The sequence below is a fragment of the Anser brachyrhynchus genome (assembly GCF_964034855.1).
Source record: "Anser brachyrhynchus genome assembly, chromosome: 4".
NCBI lineage: Eukaryota > Metazoa > Chordata > Aves > Anseriformes > Anatidae > Anser > Anser brachyrhynchus.
In genome coordinates this window covers 42846183-42873373 of record NC_137698.1, presented here as the reverse complement: position 1 = coordinate 42873373, position 27191 = coordinate 42846183, and the positions used below count along the sequence as shown (strand labels likewise).

General features: G+C 39.1%; 1 long non-coding RNA gene across 1 annotated transcript; it reads left to right on the top strand.

Annotated features, from left to right (window-relative positions):
- Positions 1–9: 9 nt before the first annotated feature.
- LOC308193777 lies at positions 10–9646 on the top strand. Its single transcript, XR_013949910.1, has 3 exons — positions 10–1632; positions 6290–6424; positions 9254–9646. It is a non-coding gene; the product is annotated as an uncharacterized lncRNA (long non-coding RNA).
- Positions 9647–27191: the final 17545 nt, after the last annotated feature.

Genomic DNA, 27191 nt, shown 5'->3' with positions numbered 1-27191 from the left:
CTCCCCCGCCATGCGCGCGCGCACGGCCAGGTGGCGGGGGGGGGGCTCGCGCCGCCCAACCGTCATAACGGGCGGCCAACGGGCGCGGCGCGTGAGGGGCCCGGGAGGGAGGGGGGCCATGGTGCAGAGCGTAGCCGTTGTGCTCCTCGTCAGCGTGTTCCCAAGCCAAGCAGCCGCTCTCGTCGCGTTAATTTGTTACACAAATGTGTAACCGGGCCTCGGGAATGTGAGCCCGCCTGCCTGAGCTCGGCGGGGCTGGAGTGGGAGGCAGGGCGTACTTTGGACCTGCTAAACTTCGGTACTCCACGCAGCAGTGTGGTGTGGAAGCATCCTTTCCTAATAACAACCTTGAGACCAAATCACAGTTTCATAAATAAATCGCACTTCTCATAACTCAGCCACAAACGTTGGAAAACTTGAACCTTTTCACAAATGGGTAAACAATGCAAGAGACTCAACCCAGCAGAAAATAACCCTAATCATACTTAGCATTCACATAAAGCTCTCCATCTCCAACTCCTTCTGTGAGTAGGTGTTTAATCTTCTGCCCTCTGAGCCAGTTTAGTAATAACTACCTCTGCAAGGAAACAGGATGAAGTTCTCACCGGTTAAAAACCTGCAATTAAAGTACTACTATTCTTCCTCCTAACCCAAGTAGGCTATAGTTAATATATGTATAATTAAACTCTAATAAGAAAGTCATTTTATCTCAACAAGTCACAGCTTGATTGAGATTAATAACAGTTTTGCCTTTTTTTTTTAATCAAAGAATTGTAAAAATGTTGGGATTGTCTGGGCACAGCCATGGTGCAGGTCAGCAAAAGATCAGGTTGTACTTTTAACTACAGTTTTCCTTCCTTAGTGACTTTAAATTAGAACTTCCACAACATTTTACTATGTTCTAATTTCATCTGCATTTTAAAGATGGGTTTACAAAACAAAAGCAAGTGGTAACAAATGTGAAGCACTTTTAACCACCTTCCTACCGAATTACTGTCTCCACAGTCATACTGACTGGCATGCATCTCTTTGAAAGCACATGGTTTTCCACTGCCCCACGGTGGTGTTCTGCTGTTCTGGAAGAAAATCCATCAGAAGTCAGTGTGAAGGCCAGAGGCATCTCACCCTCATTTTTTTGGGCTGCCCACTTAAAGATTCTGTTGCTACCAGGGCTTGACTGGCATACATCAACTCCTATGAGCCTTGGAGCTGGTGCAGCAAAATGGCAGCTGTTGCTAATCCCCACATGAGAGCTGGAAACCAAGAGGCATTCCAGGGACCCTCTCTAAGGAAATGAAAGTCCGAGTTTAAAAGAAGTTCGCTTGAAGCAATTTAAACACTAGGAAATAACCAAATACGTTAGAAGTAACGCAGTACAAATACTAAATATGCTGAGTGTACTTGGATTAGAACATTTCCAAACCCAGCAGAAAGAAAACACTGAAAACGTGTAGGTGCTGAAGTGCAGACGCACTAGCTGGTTGCCCTGCTGTCAGTGATAGACCTCACACAAGTCCAGATATGAAGTGCTAAGGATTTTGAGGTCCTAGCTCAGCTGCAAGCACCTTCAGTGCCAGAACAGCACTGTTACAAGACAGAGGCACTCAGGATCTGCTAACACAAGCATGACAGGTAAACATCTTCCTGTCTTCCTTTATTTTTTGCCTGTGTTTGGTTTGCCAAGACAAAAAGCCTCTCGCTGTGAAGTGTAAAAATGACATTCTATAAACCTCAGAAAGAGCTTAGTGAGCCCTGGAAAGATGTACATGAAAGAATATTACCTAGTTTCTAATTGCATATGTTATTGCTCAGTAGCTTTTGTTGCTCCTGAGTGACTATTTATTTATTTATTTTTTCTAACAAATTTTGAGGAATACCTAGAAAAGGAATAATTTACACTGTATTCATATGCTACCTCATCTATTATTACCTGTTTATCCTCTAGTTCTTGGAGTTCTTATCTTTAGTTCTTCTATAATAATAGAAGATTCTATAATAATAATAGTAATTCTATAATAACATAATGTAATAGCTATTATTTCCATAGCAGGTTCTCTGTCATATCTGACATGACTTGTTTTAGCAACAAGAGTAGAACAGTAGTGTCTTTTAAAGTTACCAGCACGCTGGTGCTAGACTTTGATTTTTTTTTCCCTCATTAGTATACATTTGCTTCTTCAAAATAGGGCCTTCTGTGTTACAATGCGTTAAATATACTATGGTTTACTGTTGTATCTTTGTCCTCAGTGTCACTACTTCCCTTGAAGAATCTGGTAAATAAATCATCTGCTACCTACTTTTTTTTTGCTGCACATATGAAATAATTCTGTAATATTCCTTTAGAGGGAAGCAGGCAGGACTTCTGCCTTTTCCACTAGGAGGTGAATGCCTCAACTCAGAGCTGTGTTCATCAGCTTTTCTTTTCAAACACTGCTTATTACATTCTCTGGAAAGAAGACTGAACTCAGTGAAAAGCACGATGAGACTGGAATTTTACAAACAGAAACTGAACTCTGATACAAGCCGGTATCATTGCTAAAGTTTATTTTATTGATTTTGAAGCTGAAGAAGTATGTCTTACCACCCTAAGCAAGCTACATGCAAGACAGGTTAGGAGGTGAACTGTGCATGAAGGAGTATGCAGATGTCTCAGTATATTTGGAATAATACAACGATCAATCAGCTCTATTGATTTTGGATATTTTTAAACCTAGGTTAATGTATGGGATGCACTGATGATTCTGTTTTAAGCTGATGCAGTATGGAAATGCTTACTGTTGTGATCTATCTGCTTACATTCCTTTATTTCATATTTATTGTAAGTGCTACATGTAAACCTATCTATAATTTCTTAATATTGTGTAACAGGGGCTCTTAATGAAGTGATACTGAACCTGTACGAGTTATTCAGAGATTGCTTTCAAAAATTTGAAAGTAAAATACTAACAGCCTTATAGTGAAATTCGTATCAACACATACATTTTGTTTACAAAAGGCTACTGTGATGTCTTAGTCTTTGTAAATGGTGTGATGCCTGAAGTGCTTGGTCATGATATCGCAGAAATAGATTAAGTTAATCGAACAAAAAAGTTTGATTTTGTTCATTTGTTATGAACTTACTCTGTCTAATTACGTACCTCACAGAAAAGTCTCTCAGACCAGGGCTGGCAGAAGGCTGTGAGCACTGGTGTAGCGCTGGCCGTGCCTCGCCACAGGGCCTGAGGTGGATTTGCTGAACCCAGAGCTCAGCTCAGCTGAGGGGCTGAGATCTGCTTTCCTTCAAAGACGAGTCTCTCAAGTAACTCTGACTCGCAGCTCTTGGTCTCACAGTGGCTCTGGCACATACTGTTCAAAATCTCGTCAAGTATGTTACTGATATGAGAGAGACATTTTCAAAAAATGTATGCCAGTGCCTTTGCAAATGCAGGTTTTTAACAGGACAACTAATTTAGGATATTTCCAACTGTATGCATGTGGTTGTGTTTTTTAATGGTAACTTCAGAACTGAATAATTAGGCTGAAGTGAAACAGCAGTGCAAGTACACAGGTAGGCCTTTGCGCATCGCCATATGGGAGCAAGAAGATAGATTTTCAATATAAATGGGGCATACGCCTACACTAAGTAACTACATTTTCATATTTGTCTGTTGATGATAGAAGTACTAAATGCTCAGGCCTATTGTATAACCTCACAGTATTGTGGGATATATCTACAGAAAATGGGAACACTGCGTAGACCTGCAGAAGACCTCCTCTTCAGGAGGTCTCCATAAAGGAGCACAGGACAAAAAAAGGCCGGTTACACAGACAGAAGAGCATAGCAAGGAGACCAGGGACAAGACCTGTCTGGAGGGTTGGGAAGTAGACGTATTTCCAGTACATTGCAGCTCCTCTCACTGCTGCAGTGCCTCCTGCTTAGATGATGAAATAGATAATGAAACAGTATATATGTAAAGTCAGAAAATCAGTTGAACTGCTTAGTGCAACTGCAAATAATTTTAGGCATTCCTTTCTCCCAGCTCAGTTCTCACCCATGCAGGTGTGACCTTTAGCACACTGGGCAGAATTGTGCCTTGTGTATTTTACCAGAACGCTGGCAAACCGAGCACTTAGGTAACCAGGTTATGTTTATCTGTACAATCATGGAGTTTAAATCCTGTGAAGTCAATGAGAGCATTGCCACTGGCTTCACAAACTTAATAATACTGGTAACTGTGACTTGGGTTTACAGAGCTTTTTTGTTGTTATGTTTGTTTTGGTTTTGTTTGTAGTTGTTTTCCCTCACGGAAAGCACCACTAACATGGATACTTTTCATTTAGTTTTAACACTGAGTGATTTAGCCCAATTTCAGTTAATTTTTGCATTCTAACTCTGTCTTGGGAGTATGTTTGCAAAAGATACTCCTGTGTTTATATTTACATTTTGTTTTGTAGCATGGTATGGTATCACATTAAAGAATCCTGTGGTAATTTCCTTGGTTCACCACAGTCATCTGCTAGGTTGTGTGCAGGTGCCTACCTCAGCTGCTGTGCTCTCTGTAAGCAGTAGTGTTGTTCCACAGCGCTGCTAGCTGTGAGTTCAAGATCACAAACAGCAGTAGGCCACTGTGGGCATTCCTTCTGGTCTCCATTCTCTTTTATCTCTTTGTCCTGCTTACCTGTGTTTCCATCTCTGGTCCGTTAAGTCTTTGGGACACTTTATATTCTACTGAGTCTTTAATCGCTAATTTCTTTATGGACTATTCCAGGCTGTGGTCCAGGCAGGCAGCTAATGAACCCTGGTTTTGTCCAGCCAAGGAATCACTGCAGATGTTCAGTAGCTGACCAGAGAAGCACAGCTGCATTTGATAGGTAGTGATCGGAAGTAGACTGCATGCCCCAGTTTTGACCACAGGGGAGTAAATATGCACAGTTAAGATTCAGTTTCAAGGCAGCTGGCTCAGTGCAGCATTTACAAAACCATGTTACAAGGCTAAAGTAAAAGCAAATAGCTACATTAAAAGGCAGACCTTATCAATCAGAGGTCTGCCAGTGCCTGTGTGTTGCATACTTCCTCAGGGCACCTGGCTGGGATCAGAGCTGTGAATACTCTGTCTCCCATTACCACTTTTTTCTAATAGGAGGCCTGCTATACAGTGGGGCTCTTGGGGCAATTACAGTGCCTCCATTTTCCAGCGAGCCTGAACAATCATTTCAGAAAGTAGTCCACTAGTTGCCCTAGGAGATTTCAGCAATGAATTTATGGGTGTTTCTTCAGGATGAAAGTGGAGGAACCAGAGTTTCAAGCCAGCATACATTTTTTGTTTTCCATATCTGTTAGTTACAGTCTTGGTTTTCCTGGAGAGATCAGCTTCTGTCAAGGGCAAAAACCATTTAAGCAGCTTATGCAGGAGTTTGTTGCCCTCTTCCATCTGAAAGTCCACATCATTATTGAGGAGGAACATGGTAAATATATAATTAAGTGTAAATGTGTCATAGTAGAGACTTAATGACTCAAAGCATGGTTATATGGACACAGAACTTTCATTTATTTCATGACATTAGATGCCTTTTCTGTTGTGTGTTGTCATAATCTGTAGAGCTGCATCATTTACACTCAATGGGAAATTGAAGTAAAGTCTAGTCATAACTTAGACTACCTGTAATAGGACCTCTTCATTGGACAAAATGTTTCAGGGTTAAAAGTCACCAAAAGTCAGTCTGTCATGGTAGGTCTTGTTTGTTTGTTTGTTTGTTGATGGAAACTGTGCACACATGCAGCTCCTGTTCTTGGGCAAGCATTCATAGCGAGGAGTAAACTGCTGAAGTCCTCTGTGGCAAAGTCCGTGTTTTTCAGTTTCTGCCCTCTTTTTCTCTTTTTGATTGAAGAAAGGGGAGGAGGGTGCAGAATACAGCCAGATTATGGTTATCAGGTAACAGCAATTATATCAGCCGCTCACCAGTAGCAGTTGCCCTTCTCCTAATAAATAATACTTAAAATTTATTATGCAGTCAGAATTTTGGTTGATTTGTTTAGTTCATAATGTGAACTTTCAGGGTCATTTCTGTTATTAACACTTCCATTCGCTGATATGCAGTATTGTCACCAGGACCTACAAAATTTCCTCTCCATTGGCTGAAGAAATTTTCTCCTGGAATAAGATAGCATCTTATTGCTCAGAAAGACAGCGTAGCTATTGTGTTAAAATTTGTAAACTGGGGCCTTTATCACAAACAAGCTAGGCAACGATTTTCATTTGCATTGTGAATGAATGTATAATTAATGAATTCCCCTTCTCTCATTTTGCAGGTACTCTGAGTATGGAAGAGCCATTTCAGAGACTGAGCAAGGCTGTTGCTACAGCCAGCAAACAAGTGTGTTTCATTCCCATTGACATCGTTGTGGAGGTGCAAGAGGAACACCAAATCCTAAGACTTATTGCAGGTACTACGGGAACAAGGAATAAGAACCTGACATGAGGAGGGTAAAGAATAGTTTCAGAATCAAAAGTTCATATGCAGATACAGATTCTGTAAAGACTAATGAGGAGGTCCCAGAGCAATAGCGTGTATAGTGTAGCATGAACACATTAAAATCGTGACAGAGCATTTATTGACTTCATTTTCACAGATTTCACTTCAGTTTTCAATTGCACTAGACATGCAAAGCTGCAGAAGATGTTTGAAAAATGTCTTTTGTTAGCTGACAGAAGGTTTGATGCCATTGCTTTTAAATATTTCTTTTTATATGTTTCTAATATTAATGAAGTTGTTTATTTATTTAAATGCTGGTTGTCCACTTAGTCATAAGGAACTGGCAGTTAGGCCGGAACATTTTAGTGAAATATAGTGCAGTGTCCCTTTCTCACAGATGAGCACACACTAAAAGCTGCTGGTTGTTACTGGACAGTGTGAGGGGGATCATGTCTGCTGAGCTAGGTGGCACTACCAGGGAGGGGGAGGTCGAGTGGAAAGGGTCTGAGGTCTTTAAAGGTCACTCTCCTGCTAAATACATAACTTGCCTCAATACATTCCTGGAAAATTTTTAGACACTACAGCAACATGTAAGATAGAATACCTTGCACGTCTTTCATTACTGAAACCTTTTGAAAGTGAGTATATAATACTAACAAATCAAAATAGCAGCCTTTGACCTGCGTTTTACACTCACGTAGCAGAGGCGTGTATGATTGAATAAAACACAAGACACTGGAAAAGCAGGCTTAGTGTGCCTGCATCCATATTTTCGCTCTTTGCCCTCTTACCTTCTTTTAATTCTGAATAATGACCAGGACTAGGCTGAAACTAAACTGGAAATACATCTTCCAAAGAATCAATACAGTATTATGATTTAAAAGTCATTTTGTTAGAGTTGGGAGCTCGGGGTGGGGATTGGGGGGAGCATTAAACAGAAACAGACTCTAGAGAGTAAGAAAGAGATAACTTGTCTTTAACGTAAGTAGGGATTTGGGAACTTCCTGTTAACATCTTTGTTCAATGCAGTTTTGCAGAAGTATTTTTTAGAGACTAAACTTTTCCTCCAGTGTTAACAGCAACCATATACTCTAGTAATTTGGGTTGAAAAGGGATTGAGTTACAGAGACAGCGTGAGGTGTGCATGAGAGTTCAGGCACAACATAAAGCTTGCACAGGACTATCTCCAACTGAAATTCAGAGTAGCTTGTTTTTTTTTTTTCTGTTCCAGTGCTGTTAGTGACTGCAAAGAGGTGAAAAATAACACAAAAATGTCCACATTGCACATGAGTGTATCTGAGTTGTCCAGTTATACTGCCGCATCTTTTTTGCTGAAGGGTGTTACAGCCTTTTTTGCCTTAAGTAAAATCATCTCTGTTTAGACCATGAAGGTCCAAAATCATGCATGCCAGTGTTACAAAAGAAGCATTCATGCTGTGTGGAGATCATGTTTGTCCCTATTTGAAGAACCATTACATTAGAGTAGGCTCACTCTACACCAGTATTTGACAGGGGGATTTCAAACAAATCTGTACTCTTTATTCATGCTCATAATAAAGTAATTAAAAACTAATTAATACACAGAGAAAATGAAGCAGTATAAGGCTGCATTTCTGCATTAAGTAATACTGAATCTGTGCATGTCGGATTTCCTGGCAGTAAAAATTTGATCTGTATTGGCATGTGCACATGACTACATTTTTATCGAATCAGCCAGAGCATATGTTACAGTGTTTATGCAGATTTTATGCCAGCTTTTTGTCAGCTGGGTAGGATATATTGTTTCTGATCCAGCATAAAGGTAGAATAGTGTAAACAGACAATATCTCATCTGATGTGAACTCTCCTGGGAAAAAATTATTTCGTCAAGGTATTTACTATCTCACAGGATGATAGCCTACCACCCTAATATGCTGTAAACCCTACAAAGTCCTTAGACAGATCTTTTTCAAGTCTGAGCATGCCTATATCAGATTAGCTGTAAATAGAATGACATTTTTTTCCTCAGAGGGAAAGAAGGGTAGAGTCACAAATTCAAACTATATTTTACAGCTTAGGTACAGAAATGGTTGAGAATATGATTTATATAGAAATTCCAAGTGTACTCATGTATAAATGTAAATAATGAGATGGGAAAAATTGAGTCGTAATGATAATTAGTAACATAATTCTTGAAATTACAGGGTTAGGTTCAGGCCCATATTGTGAAAGAGAAAAGATTTGATTTTGTGCATCCCTCTATGTTTCTTTTAAATATGCAGCTGCATATTTATGTATCATATTATGTCATATTATGTATCTCTGGCATTTCATGTTGAAGATTAATTGTCTGGATGGTATTTACTGGAAGTGAAGATAGTAAACAAGAATATTATACTGTGAACCAGATGAGTTTTGAGATTTCTGAAGTCTAAGGGCCAAACTCATTAGTGGATGTATACAGGTGTTACTAACTTTGATATAAAATTGGCTGAGGTTGTTCAAGGTTCTGTTGGAATTCTGTTAATTGTCATTAAGTACCATTAGAATTTATTAATTTACTTTTGTCACTGCAGTATTGTCTGTCTTTGGCCATAGACTGTAACTGACTACAATTCAGCATTCAATGACAGTACTGTCTAACATAGTTTAAACAATCTTGTCTACTCATTTTTGCACCTGCACTTCAGTCTTTACTGGGTTAGCACAGCAGTTTTGGGGTGTGTGTAGTGGACCAGCCCATTGAACAGATTTAACTGAAGAATAGCAGGGATTATGAAAACTGGCACTGCCTCTGATTTTTTTTCTCCAAACTATCTAGCTTATGGGAAAAAATGGAGCTGGGAATTTACATCAGACCTGGCAAGAGTGAGTGGTGGTGTGGGATAAACTGAAGGGATTGTTCCTGGCAAACTCAAGTTAAGAGCATACCTGTACCTCCATTTCAGAGAGTAAGTTGAAGTAGAAAAAGATATTGTAAGGTTGATGCAGTTATATGAATACAGATACACTTTTGTAATGCACAGCATGTACTATGGGGCTGTAAGGCATCATTGTTCTGGTATAACTGCATATGTACCAATTGTGCTGGTATAACAATGTTAGTAAAAATGTTCTCCTAACTGACGGAGTTATGCCAATAAAACTTTTACAGGTACAAGACCCGTAAGATTGGAATCATCAATAAACAGCAAACCTGTCTCCTGTAAACATCTCCCCCCCGCTCCCCACTCAAGTTAGCAATAATTCCTATTATGCAGATCTTAGTTAAGAATTTGCAGAGCTGTAGTTCCACTAAGATACCACTTTGGGAAAATCCAAAAGTTCTTCTTTAGAAATTAAGGGGCCATTCCATTTCTCCTGATACATTTCAGTGAACTTTGCAAAACCATTCTTGACAGAACTGAAACATCTTACAGCATTCTCCTACTACTATTTCAATTATCACTACCACCGCTTAAAAGCTTATATTTGTTCTCAGAATGGGACCAGATTGTACTGAGAGATTGTTTTTTTCAGTACAGTTTCCTGTGGAGGAATAACATAGACTCTTGGCAGTATACCACTATTCAATTCTTACAAAGCACTCACATCGTGTACTCCAGACACAGGCTTGGGCTTATGACCATTCAGATGTAATCTGTACTACCGGTGCTATTTTATCTGCAATCACATTGCATTATATGCAAGTAGGAAATGTATAGGAGAAGAGATGGTAACGTAAAACATGCTGCGGGGTTGAATTTTGCGTGAAGTGACACTTTGTTAAAGCTCATCAATAGAAAGAGAAAGGTGATGAAATACATGAAGTTCTGATGCACATAGCTATTTGCTGCATATATGGTACTTAATCCATAACGTGATTTGTGTATTTGACTTTAACCTGCGAGAGAAGCAACAGCCGTACTGTCAGTGATTACAGTGTACTTGGGACTGAATGGGCCCAGCTACTCAGCAGAAGACCCATTCCTGCTCTCCTCTGTAAAGATCTTTTCCTGGGTAGGCTGTTTTGGATGCTTAAAGATTTAGGAGAAACCACAAATCCTAAAGCAAAGAAACTACTGAAAAATACTGAGTACGCTCAGTCCAGATGTTATGAGGAGCTTCTGATCTCCTTGAATGACAGGGCTTGTTAATTTGTTGGGTTTTCAGCAGAATTCAAACCAAATTGGATATTTTAAATAGATATAGACAATTTTCTCTTCTGTTTTGGGCAGCAGACAGTGTGGAAGAGGATAGTAAGCATGGTGTCACTGAGAAATGCCTGTATAATCATGTCTCCAAGAGATCTTTGGTACACAGAAACCTGATCCCTCAGACGTGGACGTAGTCTTGTATTTTTCCTTCTTCCTGCGTACCTTCCTTCCTCCCAGTGTCCCTACTGCCAGCCAGTCTTCTGTCAGTGACCTGTTCTGGCTGTAAGCTGCACCATAGACGAGTCTGTTAAGAACCATTGCCCTTAACATAGTGCCACTCCAGTGACCTAATCATAGTTTCTCTGTGCTCCCATGCCTATCATACCAGCCTCCAGAGAGCATGCCCTATCATCAAAATGTGTCTGAGTAAGAGCATCTTGATCACAAACAAAATAATTCATTATACAGTAATGTCTATAAAACCTTACTAATGTATTTTTTATCTGTCAAAAACCTTACTAAACAATTTTTTTTTAGATATAAATCTCTTTTAAAATAAGTTATATTGCACCAGTAAGGCAAAATGCACAGAAATGTTTTACACAACATGATTTATAATTGTATGTAATTATTATGATTGTTATGCTGTTGACTCAAATCTCATCGCAAAGCAATGATAAATGGCATGCCTAACTTAGGATTTGCCCATAGATGATAAGGAAAAAAATGCCCCCAGAACAAAAAGTGCTTGGAAAGGTTCTAATACGGCAAGGCAAAGCCACCTTCTGATTTCTTGAGTAGGTCTCTACAGCCTTCCAGAAAATTAATATAATAACGCTTTTGTAAATATGTATTTAATTTTATTATTATTATGTTGGCAACATAAATCAATACCTTATCCATACCCCAAGGCTTTAGCCCTGTAAATGATTCTTGAATTACACTTAGTTACGGCTTTGTCTTCCCTATCTCAGGCTTCACATTGGCTCTGTACTGTTACAAACAATATTAAAAAAAGGATGAGAACAGTTCCAGTGTGGAAAACAAGCCCCCATTTCTCTCACTGCCCTGTCCCAACCACCAGCAGTATCTGAGCTACACTTTCTAAGCATATGAAACAAGAGGTGGGAAAAGACATAGGATCTCCACAGTCTGGAAAGAGACTCAAACCCCCAAATCAATACCTTCTTCTTTGCTACTATAAAACCTGAAAATTTAACAGTAACTCTTCACCTTTCAGGTTTTGCTTCTAGGCACTGAACACCTCAGAACCACCTGTATTATCTAATGCTTAGATGGCAAACTTATGGGGGGTTATGTATAACAAAAAGGGAATTTTTTGGTAACTTTATGAAATATTTTAAGAAATGATAGTTTGGGAAATGGGTAAGTAACAAAAAGATAGGTTGATGGTTTGCTCTGACTGCTATTTGGGATTAATCCTGAGCCTTACCTTTACTCTGTTTAAACCACATTTTGCCCTCAGAACCTTGTTAGAGTCATGCACATGGTGGTCCTTGGCCACAGAATTAGAATAATTTAGTTTGAAGGGTTCCTGGAGGTCACCTCAGGTCCAACCTCAGTTCAGAGCAGGGTAAGTTGAGATCAGGTTGGTCATGGCCTTGTCCTGCTAAGTTCTGAATACCTCCAAGGATGGAGAGTCAGTAGGCCCTTGGTCAACTTGCTCTAGTATTAGGCTGCCTTGTTATGATTTTTTTTTTGCACAAGATCTCTCCTGCAGTATGTCTATCCTAGTATTTGATCTAAGAGCATAACCACTGTAGGAAGTAATTTTGTGTCTTCTTCCAGTCCTGGACTTTGAGGTTAGGAGAGCACAAATGGCAGGAAATTACAAGTCAGGACACCAGAGTTATTTCAGGAAGTGTTGTAGCTCTTAACAACCTGGGTGAATTTTGTGCAGTGCTTTGGACATGGTCTTAGCATAGCTGCCACTGAAGAACTGAGTTGGGGAGACTCTTTTGCTGCTGGTAGTCAGAAAGATTGAGGTTTGCATGTATATGTCAGTGGAACCCAAATTTGCTAAGTTTTAGTTTTCCCTTAAGCTGGGGATTTGCAGTCAGGTGCTAAGAACACTCAGCTGTTACTCCAATTCCTGCTCTGCTCCCAGAAGGGCAGGCAAATTCCCTCACAAAGACTGGGGAAGGATTGCTGGTGCCTCAGCTACTTGCAGTACGTGGAGTCATGGGCCATGGCTCTGGAACTGGCCAACACACATGTGAGTACGCTATGCCAAGGCAGATACAGTAAAGGTATTGTTCTGTGCACACTTCTCCCAGCAGCAGCCTGTTTTAAGGCGTTCCCAGGACCCACCTCAACTGCCAGCTGCTTGTTCCTGACACCCTTTCAGCTGTGCCAACACAGCTGTTTACGCGGATCTTTGTGAACTGAATCAGGAAACTAATTCAGTTTCAACTGCCCAACAACAATTTTATTTTAGAACTTTTCTTTAATACCTGTTTAGTGCCCTAGGCCTGATTCACAGTGTGGCCTTACAAAGAGTTGTGTTGATAAAAATCATACGGTTGTCACGGGAACAAGACAGGCAGGAAGGAGGGAAAAGTTGTTGGAAGTATCTCAAGTCAATATTGCTGCCAAAGGCAATGTATCTTTGTGTATGGCTTTGGTGGTGTTGCTGCTGACAGCTGAGCCAAGTGATTGCTGTTGCTCAGAGTCCGGTGTCTGTCTTGTACTCAGCCTCAGTAATGCTGACAGATCTGTAGGTATATTCGTATCACGTTGCTCATCACCACTGATAAGCAAAAGGTTAAATTTGAAGAGTTGCCAACTCCACACAGTGCATGCCTACTAACTTGAGTTTTACCAGGTGCTTAATTCAGACTGACAGTGGGCAGCCAGTGGATAGGGCCAGTTCTGCTCTTCCCCCAGACTTACATCAAGTGCTGCACCTCTTTTCTTAAACCAGATCAAATGGTCGTCCTATTTATTTATTTATTGTGAGAACGCCACTCTGAATTTAAGGGATTAGCAAAAGCAGAGGTAATGGGCTAATTCTTCAGCGAGGATGTAGCTTCCAAAACCCTTAAAAAGGGATCCCTCATAACCTTCAGAAATTTTAAAAAAGGAATTCCCTGTTCTCTGCAAATCCAATCCTGCTCATTGGAATTGTGGAACAGAATCTGTATGAACAGTGTATTTGAAGTTGAAGCTGTCATTTTAATGTTTATGTTAATTTTATTCTGCCACTGATGTCACACAAGTATACAGCCAGAATCATTTTACTGAAGTCACAGATCTTGATTGTTCACTGCTGTGCCCCATGTGAAGTTACTTGTACCTGTGTAAAATACACATGAAATGTTAGTAAGTCAAGTCACAGCATTGCCCACTGGACACCCATATTGGAGCGGTGTAAATTACTACAATATGAGGCATCAGCAAACAAAATTACACTAGAATAAAAGTATAGTGTCAGAATTTGATCCCATGTAAGTGTTTTGTACTGTTGTTTTAATGGAACATTGCAAAACTGAAGAATCATTAGTAGTCCTGCCAATGCTGTAGCATTTAAAAGGTCCTATTTTCCATTTCCCTGTAGTCTCTTTATGCTACTCCATTAGTTTTAAAAGGCCATAAAGAGAGCACATTTAGCCACTCGGGAGTATTTCTGTGTTGCTCTTGCCTTTGGCATAGTAGATATGTTAGGTTGTGGCTGAGGAGAAAGGGTCACGGCTGGCCGGCCTCTCTGTTCGAGCTATTCTTGGTTGCTGGAACAGCTCCTAGGGGCCCCAGGCTGCCAATTGTACTAAAATTGCTGGTAGCCTTAAGACTATTGAAGGAGTAATTAGCTACCAAATGTGGGTAATTGTGACAGAGTCTAGCTAATACTGCTTATGTCTGAACAGACTAATTAAAGGCTGCACACACAAGAAGAAAAGAAAAAATAACTCTTAAGGAAAAGAATTATTAAATAAGAAAAACTGATCTAGTATTTATAAAAAAAGTTCTGTTGCTTCAAGTAGGATCCTAGAAGTTATCGATAATTGAACTTGGAAAACAAAGCACAACTAGAGCTTTTAAATTAAATACTTCTGTTGTGGGGGCCACCATACACTGCTTTTCATTTCATAAAAGCCTTTTTATACTTTTTAGAAGATGGTTGTTCACTGCAAGCACATTTTAAAAATAATTCATGCCTATGAAAAATCAGGAGTTCTGTTTCTGTTATAAGAGACATCTATAATTTAAAGAAGCCCAGCTGGAGACTTATCATCATCAGTAATATAACTTCTCTTTCTCCATCTGTAGAAAATGAGATGGGGAGGGAGAATAATTTTCTGCTGGTCTGACAAGACTGCAGTTCTCCATGCGTCAGTATAACTGTGTTTATCGTAATTTGTACCTGTGCTCCTCCCTTCTGCTGCTCCTACAATCATTTGTGAGTAGTTCCATTCCAGCCCCTTTATGTAGTGTGTGTCTTTGGTGGCACTTAGATATTTGCTAATACAATCATAAAATCTCACATCTCAGCTAAATTCTCTATGCCCCTAGCTGTGCTGTAGGAAATAGCAGATTTCTTAACTGCAGGAGTCCCATGTATGGCTGATTATTTCTTTCTCTATTCTGAAGTATATCACAGTTAGAAGAGAACAACCAGAATGAGGTCTTGGTAAGAGCAGCATGTTCAGAAGAAAATAGCTTCCTTTACTTCCTGCCTAGCTAAAACAGATTATTTTAGAAAACACTTCCCAGTTCTAAGATGCTGCAGTGTCACTAATACCCCCTCAGCTGTTCTGAGGATACTGTACACTTCCCAGCCACCAGCCATCCACATGGCCACCCTCAGCAGTCTCTGTGTCCTGCTTGGACTTGGATCCCTAAAACGTCTCTCAGATATGGCAGACAACTTCTGGTCTACTGCCTTGTACTTTCATCATAGCTGTTAATTTTTATGCTGTTCTCTTTCTTTCTCCTCCTATCCTAATGGATTGTCCGTAAGCCTAAATTTAAGATAATGCTGAAAGTACTCTGAAATATACAAATTATCTCATTAAATACAGCAAAACTGCATCAGACTTGGTACCATGATTAGTGACCAAGCATAGAGTCTCAGGCTGTCCATTAATGTTTATTTTTCCAAGATGGTAAGTAGGAAAGCTGTGTTTTGTTTTGTTTTGTGTTTAGAAAGAAAGCCAATTCCTTTTCTAACTGCAAAGGGGAACTGGCAATGGTGTCTTGGTCTGTCCAGAGAACAGAGAACTGTGAACTGACACGTGTGCAAACACTGCAAAGTTCAAATCTGATTGAATTCCAGACATTTTACAGCCAGAAATACAGGTGTTACTTCATTATGACAGCTACAGTTCCTTTTTTATGGACTGCTTCTAAGAGCAGCTGATATAGCCTAGTCTCATTGTTTGAATACTTTCTTACCCTATGTTGTGAATTGGAAATAACATATCACAGAATCACAGAATCGTCTAGGTTGGAAGAGACCTCCAAGATCACTGAGTCCAACCTCTGTCCTAACACTAACAAGTCCTACACTAAACCATATCACTAAGTGATATAACTAACATGCTGCAACTGATCTTCATTCTCCGTTACAAAAGGAAAAGCTCTGTTCCTGAATGCAGTTTTTAAGTAGAACAGGCAGCTTATGATTGCCTTTTCAATACAAGTCAGGTGATCAGCAGAGATTGTGGCTAACACTTCCTCTTTTCTTCTGCACCCTTTCTATTGATTTGCACTTAGGAATTCATGTAAGTGAGATGCTCAGTGCTGATGTAAGAGCTCCCATGGAAATGTGAGGACACGGTAGCTGATTCTCTTCCTCTTTGAAATGAGTTTGGGTGACCTGACTGGTAGCTCATGAGACGATTCTTAGGTGAAGAGCAGCAGTCATACTGGTCTAGCAGGACAGTCCAATCTGAAATAGTCTTCAGATTGCTTTAATTTGTTTGAAGGCTGAGGATCAAAGTTCTGTGCATGATAGAGAAAATTGCTCCGTAGTCTCATCACTCATTTGTTCAGCCTGGGAAAGAAGAATCCAAAAATAGGAATGGTGAAATGTCTGTACTTTTTCAAAAAGTCTGACAGATGGTGCTGTGGCATGCATCTCCACTACTTGACCTGGAGGCATTCTGGCTGAGACAGTGAAATTACAGCCGTATAAGCTACATTTTAGAAATACCTGTCATTGCTCATCATTATTCGCGTAACCTTGCATTGATGGAAGTAGTGGCTTCTGTATGGGTACTACCTTACAGTAGGAATTGCAGGCTTGAAAAAGTAAATTAGATTGTGACAAATGCTTTTTCATGCTTCCATCTGGATGCATGAAAAAAGAACACTCAGAAAGTTTTGTAAGACAGATCTGTGGTTTTGGCTTTTGTTTTGTTTTGTTTTGTTTTTAATTGACAATATTTAGCATTTCACATGTAAGAAAGATAAATCTTTTTTTCCCCTACATTCAGATGCAGAGCTGTATTTCCCATACACACAATTTGTCATCTTGTCATTTAGATGTGTTCTTTGTTTCTTTTTACGTTAAAGGATTACTGTCATGTTTTCTATCTTGCCCAACGTACCTAACATACCCTTTTCTCTTCAGAATGCACAAATTCAAGTTGCACAAATGCCTGACAGTTTCCTTTACTCCAGCCTTCATCCAACAACAAAATGTTAGCCTGATGACCAGAGCACATCTCAGAGAGATTTGTATTTAACTGCATTTGGCCAGAGAAGAAATTAGCATAGATTTCCCGCCTCTGACCAAGGGCTAGTACCATTTTGAGAGTGGGAATGTTATCACCATAGTGTTCTCCCCTCCTGGATCACATTAACTGAGAGAAATGGTGTTTCATGACTCTCTTCTGGAAGTTCTGCATGGTGACACCCATGTAGACAGAACAGAACACCTGCAACCATGCGCTGGTATTTCCCTCTTGACCCACTCTAGGGAGGTACTTGCTAAGACAGTGTCTTCAGGCAGCTTCCCAATCAGTTCCCTAGTTGCTTTGGATTTAATGTGAGGCATGCAGGCATCCACCCTATCAGGAGCTTAAGCATGAAAACAGATCTCTGGATTCCAGAGTCACTCACACCTCATTAATATCTAACCTTAATACTACCTAAGGCCTCTGTACCACTCATCACTGAATTTGCTGTTGTGTTCTCTGAGCTGCTCAGATGTAGGGTAGCTTTGTTAAGGGAACTGAGCATGGTGATGGCATGGTGTTGTTTAATGGCATAAAGTCCTGCCGAGGAAAGAGCAGAAACTTACAGCTGGACATGGAGGAGAGGACAGGACAGCTGCTTTCCATGACTGTGCAAACTTAGATGGGCTTAGGCTGATTGTGAAATCACAGTTATAATCTTTAGGTATTTCTAGGGAGAAGCATTTTTCTATTTTTAGGTAAAATGACATTGCCACTCCAGTTTATCTAATGCTACTACACAATACTGCTATATTTAGAAATCCCTGAACTCCTTAATGCAAGAACAGCACATTATGGAAAAGGTCACAGTATGCTTCTCTGTTCTATATGTACTATGAGTTTTGCAATTTATGCTGGACTGCTATATTCCTTTTCCACTGACACTCACGTGAACGTACATCTTCTCTACATAACTGTGGTATCCGTTTCCATTGATCTTTGTTCATGAGTAAGCTCTTCACACAAATGGCTCAAGCATAGATATATAGAGACTATTCCCTTGATTTTCAGAATAATTCATTATTAGCTCTGAGGTCATCTGGAGACTGTGGATCATGGATAAGAAAAATGCATACTGGTACATGAAACTAAGTTGAGTATTGGTACATACCAATGCATATTGGTACATGAAATTAATACCCTGCATTTTTCCCCCCACTCCTTTTGAAGGAATCTGTTCCCTCACTTGGGTTGGGTTGGATATGTAGTGAGGGTGGATTTGTGGCATGCAATCTGCACATCAGCAAGCAGTGAGAGACTCACATTTCTGAGTGAAAACTAGGCTGTGTAACATGTTTTCACATCTCACATCTCATTTTCATATGTTAAAGAACCAACTTATAAAATGACATACCTCATTATAAAGCAGTGAGGATCAAAGTCAGGCACAGAGAGCTGTGACATAGTACAAGGAGTCTTAGAGCACTGAAGGCAAGGAAAATAGTCGTAGGGTTACCTCTGGATCAGGACTTGCTTCATTGAGCTTGCTTGTGAACTTAATTGGTCAGCTCTGCATACACATGTTAATGGGGAGAGAATCCTGTTGTTACCAAATTCTGGCTTTGGAATTTGATTATACATAAATAAAAGCAGGTCTTCTTCAGGTTAGGTTTATCAATTTTTTTCAACTGTTGTATTGGAATTGCAAATTATTACTTTTACTTTCAAATTCCTTGTTCCTTCAACCTTGCATGGATATTTGCTTTCAGTGAGCAAAGGCTATGTGTGTGGTGTCAGAAATTAAACCCTGAATTGAGTAGAAATAGGTTACAGAGCACATGAAAACATGTACTGATAGTCTTTATGCCTTTAAAAAGTTAATCTGAAATCAAGACTGAAATGTCAGGAGATAAGACATACCTATCGGCATGAGTATATATAAGCACTCTGGATAAGCAGAAAATAATTTGGCATGAGGTTTAGACATTTCAAATGTCGGGGTTGAGCCATGTGAGTACTGTAATCTTGTTACTTCTTCAGAATGGCACACACGAATGCCCCAAATCAAGTCAAAGCCAGTTTTCTGAATTATAAGAATATGCTGCTAAAATTTTTGTGTGTCAAAGAAAGTACATGATGTTAATTAAGTGAGGGTTATTCATAGTGAATGTCATATGTCACCCACACTTGCAGTGTTCCAAGCTGTGCTTAGCCTGTACTGTGACACGGTATACGCGGTGGCCTTGCACAGAACAGGTGGGAATCCACAGGCCTCAACGCAGACAAACCAGGCAGTCTTGGCAACATTTTTTCTGATATTTGTCATTTAGGTGTTATAGGACAGATTTGCTATTACACTTTCAGGTGTACAGTAACAGGAACAGATTGGTTACTAATTTGAATGATTTGAGCAGTGCATCCAATGCAAATAAAGCAATTTACTGAATGATCTGGGAGTTGAAAAGATTGAGAGTTCTGAAACAGCTTTATCATTTGTAGATCTAGCAACTAATTGCCTGACAGATTTTTCATTAAAAACATTATAGATATAGCTATTTATTTCATATTTCCTAACTAGAGTGGATTGAAAAGTTTGATGTAGTGATAGAATAATGAGATTATCTTGCAATTCATTGGTTTGAGAACTTTAAGCTAATATGCTACTCATGAGAATAAACCGTTTCTTATTCAGTGGTTCATCAAGAATAGTAAATTACCTAGATATTCTGTTTGAAGGAAGACCACTCCCGAACCGAGCATGTGTTTTTAAGTAGCTTGAATTGTAACATGTAATTTAGAAGCACTTTAAAAATCTAATTCATGTGAGCCAATCCCCCATTGTATTTGCAGTATCACGTGTCTGAGACTTGGTAGACCAGTAAGGTAGATGATTCACTTGATTTGCTTATGTAGGTGGTTAGATTAGTGGTACGAGTAATTCCATAGGCTCTGTCTACATTGCCCTCTATAATATTAGGATGCTGCCCCACCTAGTTTACTGTCCCAGCCTGGAGCTGGCAGCTTATGGTGCCACCTACCCTGGAAGGAAGTTTGTGATGTAATCTCTGTATGGTTGAAGATTCCCAATGCAACAGCTTTGCAGAGGCTTCCTAAATCAGCACTGGTATGAGAAGATTGCTGTTTGGTTGCTCTGGCATGATTAAAAGCAGACCAACACCTAGTTCCAGAACAAGGTCAAAATATTAAAGGAGGTCAGAACAAGCCAAGAATAGCAAGTCATGCTCAGGGGCTTTGCAGGGGGAAGTATTCTTGGCTGAGGTATGGAGTTTCCCAGGAGGTTTTTAGCAGGCAGCACACACCTGTGATATGACGCTGTATGTAGCAGAGAGATCAGGGAGGAGATCCCATTACATAGTGAGAAGTAAAAGAGAATGTGATTTGTCACAATTTTGCTTTTAGGGGATGATACGTATCAGGCAGTCTCTACAGGTGCCAGTCCCATTCCTTGTCTCTGACTCAGTCATTCAATATTTTTGCAGCCTGACTTCATTCCTGCAAGATCACTGCCTTGTAATTGTCAGGGAGGTAGCGAGGGAGAGAGTGGAGCCTGCAGTCTCCAGTGCCAACTGCGAGGCTTTTCTACCAGATGGTATTCCCCCGTCTGAGATCAGGACAACATACGGCATCCAGGAGCCCTGGCATGCCAGAGAAATATTGTATGCGTTTCCAGCTAGTGTCCAGCGATGGGCACAATGGTTATTATAATGTTAAGAGGTGTAATTCCTATCCTACACAATTAAATACTTATATGACAGCCGCTTGCTACAGAGTCTGCATATGACCTTCAGAATACAAAGACAAAGAAATTCAGGCATGCAGAGTAATCTCAACTGTAGTTAGGGTTGGTGCTATTCTAAGTAATTTGGGACAGAATAGGGTGATGGCTGTGTAATAAAGTGATGAAACGATGTAACCCACATTTAGATTCTGTAACTGGTTGTATCTACAGGAACCGGCCATATTAGTCACTGTCTCTGCCCCCCGACTTAGCACAGCAGGTACAGGGAGATGTATGCAACAGCTCTTCCTTCATTATGCTTTCATTCCCCAGCTTAACTTTGTTACCCCACAACAACTCTGTTTACCTGAAGTTCCAGGAGTCAGGTGGATTTAGTGAGTTTCCTGCCACAGCTGATACCTCCTACTTCCCTTAGTTACAAAGCAGCAGAACAGAGTATGGAACTGCGTATATGTTAGAGCCGCTGCACACACTGAAATGGCAACTGGTCTAAAACAGTGCATTAAATGGATTGTAATATAATTAAATATAATGCATTTGAAATACTCAGAAGTAGTTGTGACAGCCAACTATAGTAAAAAAAGGAATACATTTTTTATATTGATGGATGATCATACACTTAACGCGGGGCATGTTTTACATTTCCTATGCAGACATTAGTGCATAGTGATTCAAATTTTCACGATTCCTGTTCCAGAAACAGGGAAGATAGCTAGAGCAAATAGCTTCCAAATTCATTCTTAAAGAATATGAGCATTTTAAAGTAGCATACTTCTAAAAAATTGAACAGAACTTCTAGTAATTCTGATCTGCTTCAATTTCCAAACTGAGGTATTTAAGAAAAGTTTATTTTCAATACAATTTTTTGTACTTTTACCCTAGAACTTTAATACCAAGTAATCATGTTTGGAACTGACCTACATGTTCTCCTGCAAACCAATTTTCTTAACACTCTGTTTCATTTCCACAGCCTGTTTTTTCTTAAACTAACAGTGTTGAAAAATAAGTATCGATTGAAGAGGAGAGGCTAAAATTCCTTCTTGTACCTTGCTTTTTGGGCTCAGGTCTTTTCTACGGAACATTTCTGCAGCTGCCCAGAAAGCAGTGTTCTTCCCAGTTTTCACCTAATTGTGCATCTTGTCTACAACCAAAAAATATTCACTGGCTCCTTAAGTCCATCCAGTGGCTGCATATGGGAATTGCATATTTTAGAAAGTAAATTCCAATTCCTTTGAATTATATTTATTGAGTAGCATGGTTAAAATAATTGTTGGAAATAAGCATGAACCAAAATGTACAATGGGAATACTCCCAGGCTTTGTCATATGTAGGTTTGTATCTGTAAAACACCCTTTGTATAATGCTGAGAAATTATTTCTTACTGCAACAGCAGGAAGAAGTTAAAAGTTAATGATATTTTATTAGTATTCAAATTAATTACCTTCTAGAATGAGAAACAGAAACCTGCTGTGTGAAGTGCTTTAGATTATTTTCAGTCTGAAATTGAGAAAACTGAGATCATTGTGAATACAAGCTCTTGTGAGAGTTGTCCTCTTAGATCTCAGCATGCTTGTGTTTCTTCTAAAGCAAATCTGGAGGAAATTACATCTTCTGATCATTAAATTTGTTAAATGGCATAAAATACTACAAAAATTAATTTTAAAAAATGAGCATAAAGAGGACAACATTTGAACAGTGTGTGTTCCAGAAGTCACATTAATAATTTATGTACAGACTATTTCCAGAAAATCCTACTTAAGTTCAGTATTTGAATCTTGATGGGTCATCAAGCTAAATCAGGCTAGCTGATTGTTTGAGAGGCTACAATTAGATTTAGCATTTCCCCTCAGTGATGATAGCAATTTGAGCCTCAGTGCCTCGAACCCTACTTCTAACATCATTTCCATTATTACCAGCAGGGCCAGAGTTGTAACTGTGGAGAATTTCAATGCGATACTTTTACCAGTTAAAAAAAGTACATGTGCTAAAAGCCTTTTAATTCTCTGTTCTTGACAAATACAGGCTTCTAAAACCTTCACCATCATTACTTGCTTTTTTCTTCCCATGAAAGTAAATGTATCTTTAATTTTGCCTTCTAGAGTGAATACATTATGATACAGTGTACAATTACATGATAGCCTATTATTTGCCTAGGGGTGCCCTGTTTCAGTTAGTGCATAGGTTGGAAAGGCAAAAAGGGAGAATGACATTTATAGCACCAAGCTAAATGTAGCTTTTCTTAAATTTTAAGTGCTTTATTTTGCAATCTACAAAAATAAATTTTAGCCGAGAAAGTTTCAGAAGCATGTCTAAGATACTGTCATGGTAGGCGCTTTGCACATGTCAAAATAACAATATATTAACTATTGCGTTCTGTGGTACAACTGTTGCCTTTATGTTCTCTGGTGTAGTTTTTATAGATTTCAGATCTTTGTTTATTTTCAGTCTGGAATTGCCACTACTGAGGTCGCTGTGGTTGTAAACACTTGCAGTTTCTCTCTAAGAAGCTCTCTGTTTTTAGTTATAACATATAAAGTTAGAATATCATATTTCTTTCTTGCTGCAATGATTACTGTAAAAATGAGAATACCAAGATTTGTGGATATAATACAACCGAAATCTCCTGTTCTGCTGCAGAGACTCTGCTTTCAGTTTTGTTTGTTTATTTTTAAATAGGACATCAATAACTTTATATCTAGTTTCAGTTGTGGCACCTTACTTGGTGCAACAGTACTCTCCAGACCTGAAAACATAGCCCCCTGTTTGGGCTCCATGGGATTTCAGCTTAAAATAAGATGGCTGCAAAGGAACACAATGAAATTATGCTTCAGGAACATTACGAACTAGAAGAAAACAGATCAAAAAATGTACAGCTCATTCCTGGACCCCAATCTGGCAGCTTTTTGCATGGTTTCTCTTTCACAGACTTGGCTGAAATCTTACGGATTCTCTTTCCTCTATGTGGGTGAAGAACTGAGTGATATAGAGCCAGTGAACCAGCTCCTCTCTCTCCTTTCCCTGTTAAGCTGGGCTGTCAACATATTTTGAGTTGGAGTGTAATATAGATTTCCTTGGAGTTGAGTGTTTATTTAAATGTTACACACTTGGTTAGCCCTCAGAACACTGTGGATTATAACATTGCCTTTGTCCTATCCTTCCTTCTGAGCACAACTGGAGGACCACTTGGTTATTTTCTTTTATTTGTATTTGCCAACATTAGGATTTTATTATTTACATGTTGGTTATACTGCATCATTTAGCAGTAGAACAAAAAACCTCAACTTCTTAATGCATTACAATAGCTACAAATCTTTCCAGAGGTGTCCAGTTTATTATTTTTGTTTGTTCTATTAAATATATAGGAAACTATTTTCCCCAAATGGTTTATTATTCTTTGTAAGCTAGATGAAAAGGAATAAATCCAGATCTTGGTTTGATTTGTGGTGGGCCTGTTACTGGAGGCAGGAGAGTAACTCAAAATGTGGTAGGCCTTTTCACCAGGTGTACTAGAGTCTGTTTTTTGACCCTGCCAACTTCCAAGCTTACTGTCTGAGGTATATTAATACTCTCGTATTCTTCTATTAAAGTAGGACCCTACATATTTTATAACGACCTGTGCTGGGACTGAATAATAAACCCCCACAATGGGGAGGTTGCAATCTAAACTGGAATTTACACATTTTAAAAATAATTTTGAAACCAGATACATTTTTAGCTAAACAAAGCAGTATTAATGAACACCTGCATTCCAAACACTTCCCACAAGCGTTCTCTATATTTACAGAGCCCATGGATTCTGCTTAGAGTTTAACAGGTTTTGCAGTACTCCCTTAATCCTGTACTCAGCTGGTGGGCTGTTACAGAGACCTAAGTAGAGAAAAATCTGTAATGTTCTAGTTTCTTTGTCAGAAGGTCTCTAGCAGTTCCAGAAGTCATGAGAGTCAATGCCTACCTCACACTGCCTTTTCACAATAAAAGCAAAAAAGGGGAAACAGTTGCCTGGGGTTGCAGGCAGCCTATTTTTTCTAGAGCGAATCCAACTGAATGACCGGCATTGCCATTTTCTGATGTATTTTTCATTAATAGTGTCCTTGCTGAATGGGAAGATTTTACCATTCTATGCATATCTACTTCAAAATAGAAAAATGCAAAAGGAAAGAATAAGCATAATTAGAAGCTTTTCAGACAAAATAATGGTCCAAATTTTAAAACATCATTGAGTTTACAGATTAACAGAAACATTATGGGCATATGTTAGTCTGTCGTAATTATGAGTGTCCATTTGTTCTTGCCATATGAAGAAAAATAAATGTAAAATATGCCATCTATATTTCTTAGGCTAGTTTTACTTTTATCTTTTTGTAAACCAAGCATTCATAATCTTTTAAATCCTCTCCTGTGCACAACTGAGTGCGATTTAGCAAGGACTGTGAAATGTCATTGCAAAAACAGGTTATTTAATACCATTATGTCATTTAATAGAGTCTTTCAAATTCTAAAATTATTCTAAAAATGTCTAAGCAGGGTTTATGGTGTCATGTTCTATATTTCTCACACACACATCCAGGGATCTGTTTCAATTATGTTTTCACAGAGGTTTATACAGTTAGTGTTTGGTTGTGAGCTTACAAGTTGCTTTTGAAAAATTTGTTTCATGAATATTTACAGTCCATCTGTTTATGAAGGAATCACAGACTGAGGAGACAGTATATCATAGATGAGCATTAACTGCTCTTAATTGTTCAAGTTTGGAGGCAGTACTGAGTGGCATGCTTGTTCTTTTTGGCTTACAGTATCTGGTGACTCCTGGTCTCCTCTTGAATTAATCTCTTGGCAGAACTGGAGGACTTCCTCAGAGATGTTTGCTGTCTCATAAACCTGCCTCCAGAAACTGATAATTGACAAATGGTTAGCAAAAGGTTAAAAAAAAAACAATGTTTAACAACAACCTTCATGTTCTGGGAATTCCGCTGACAGCTTCTTTATTTTACTGTAGTAAAAAAAAAAAAAAAAATCAGTATACAAGAAGCTGCCAGTTGCATCACTCTTCTCATTTTAAAGCTGTATAGTTAAACATCACAAAATTTTTAAATGTTTACATTACATTACAATGTTAAATTTCCATCTCTGCTCTGAGGCAGGTACTACAATATGCTCAGTCTACAGTTGAAGCATGGCAGAAGAGCAGTGACTTGCTTCAGGGCACACATCAAGAATGGGATGGGCTCAAGTCATCCCAACTGTCACAGTGAATGCTGCTTCATTCTTCACAGCACAAAGCCTTCTACGCATTCTCCACAACTTACACAAGGAAAAAAAAAAAAGAGAGAGAGAGAAACCTAGATACAACTAGAGAATCCAAAGCATCTAAGCTACCTTTGGAGCAGGAGGGCTGATAGAAACTAAAAGGAAGTAGTTTTGTTGTTGTTGTTGTTTTGTTTTGTTTTGTTGTTTTTTAACTAAGCATAGGTTTAATATAATGAATAATCTAGGAAAAACTTATTAAAATACAGAATGATCCAGTGGCATTTGATTTATTCCTGCTGTAAGCACTAACTCACGTTTGAAGAGGTGTTAACAGAAACTGTTCTGTCAAGTGCATTTAGGAACAAGCTTTTATTCAACACTAATGACACTGTACTATTTGAAGCATAAGATTAGAAAATGATTCTAGTTGTACCTAAGTGAAGGAAGATTTTTACCATTGAGAAATAATGCTGGTGGAATATACTCATATAAATGTGCAGGCCAGAAACCTCCCTGGCTAATGAAATCACTCCTCTTAGCCAAAAAAAAAAAAAAAAGCCATATATGGGTTTCACTATAGTGCTGTGTCTTGAGTTATGTTCTGTGTGCTACCACAAAGCTGCTAGGATGAATGCACTGACCTTCTTAGTCTCATTAATCTTGTGCTTGCTGGCAATGACTTTTAAAAATGACAGGAACTACTAGGAATCATGAAAAAATAGTAGAAAGAACAACCAAGGAGGAACAAGGCTCCTGTAACCACTGCTGTAACACTGCGTGAGACTGTATGAGGTGGTAACAGCAGTGCAGCATCTCTGATTAAATGATGCCTTCACCTCGTTTGGGGTCAAGGCTGAGTACATGGCCCAAAAAGCCTCTGGGGTCAGCAGAAATCTGTTAACAAAGAAATGTATTAATAAAGAAAAACAGCACTGTTTGTCCAAAAAACAGTTGTTACCCTTATCTCTGAAGTAAGTC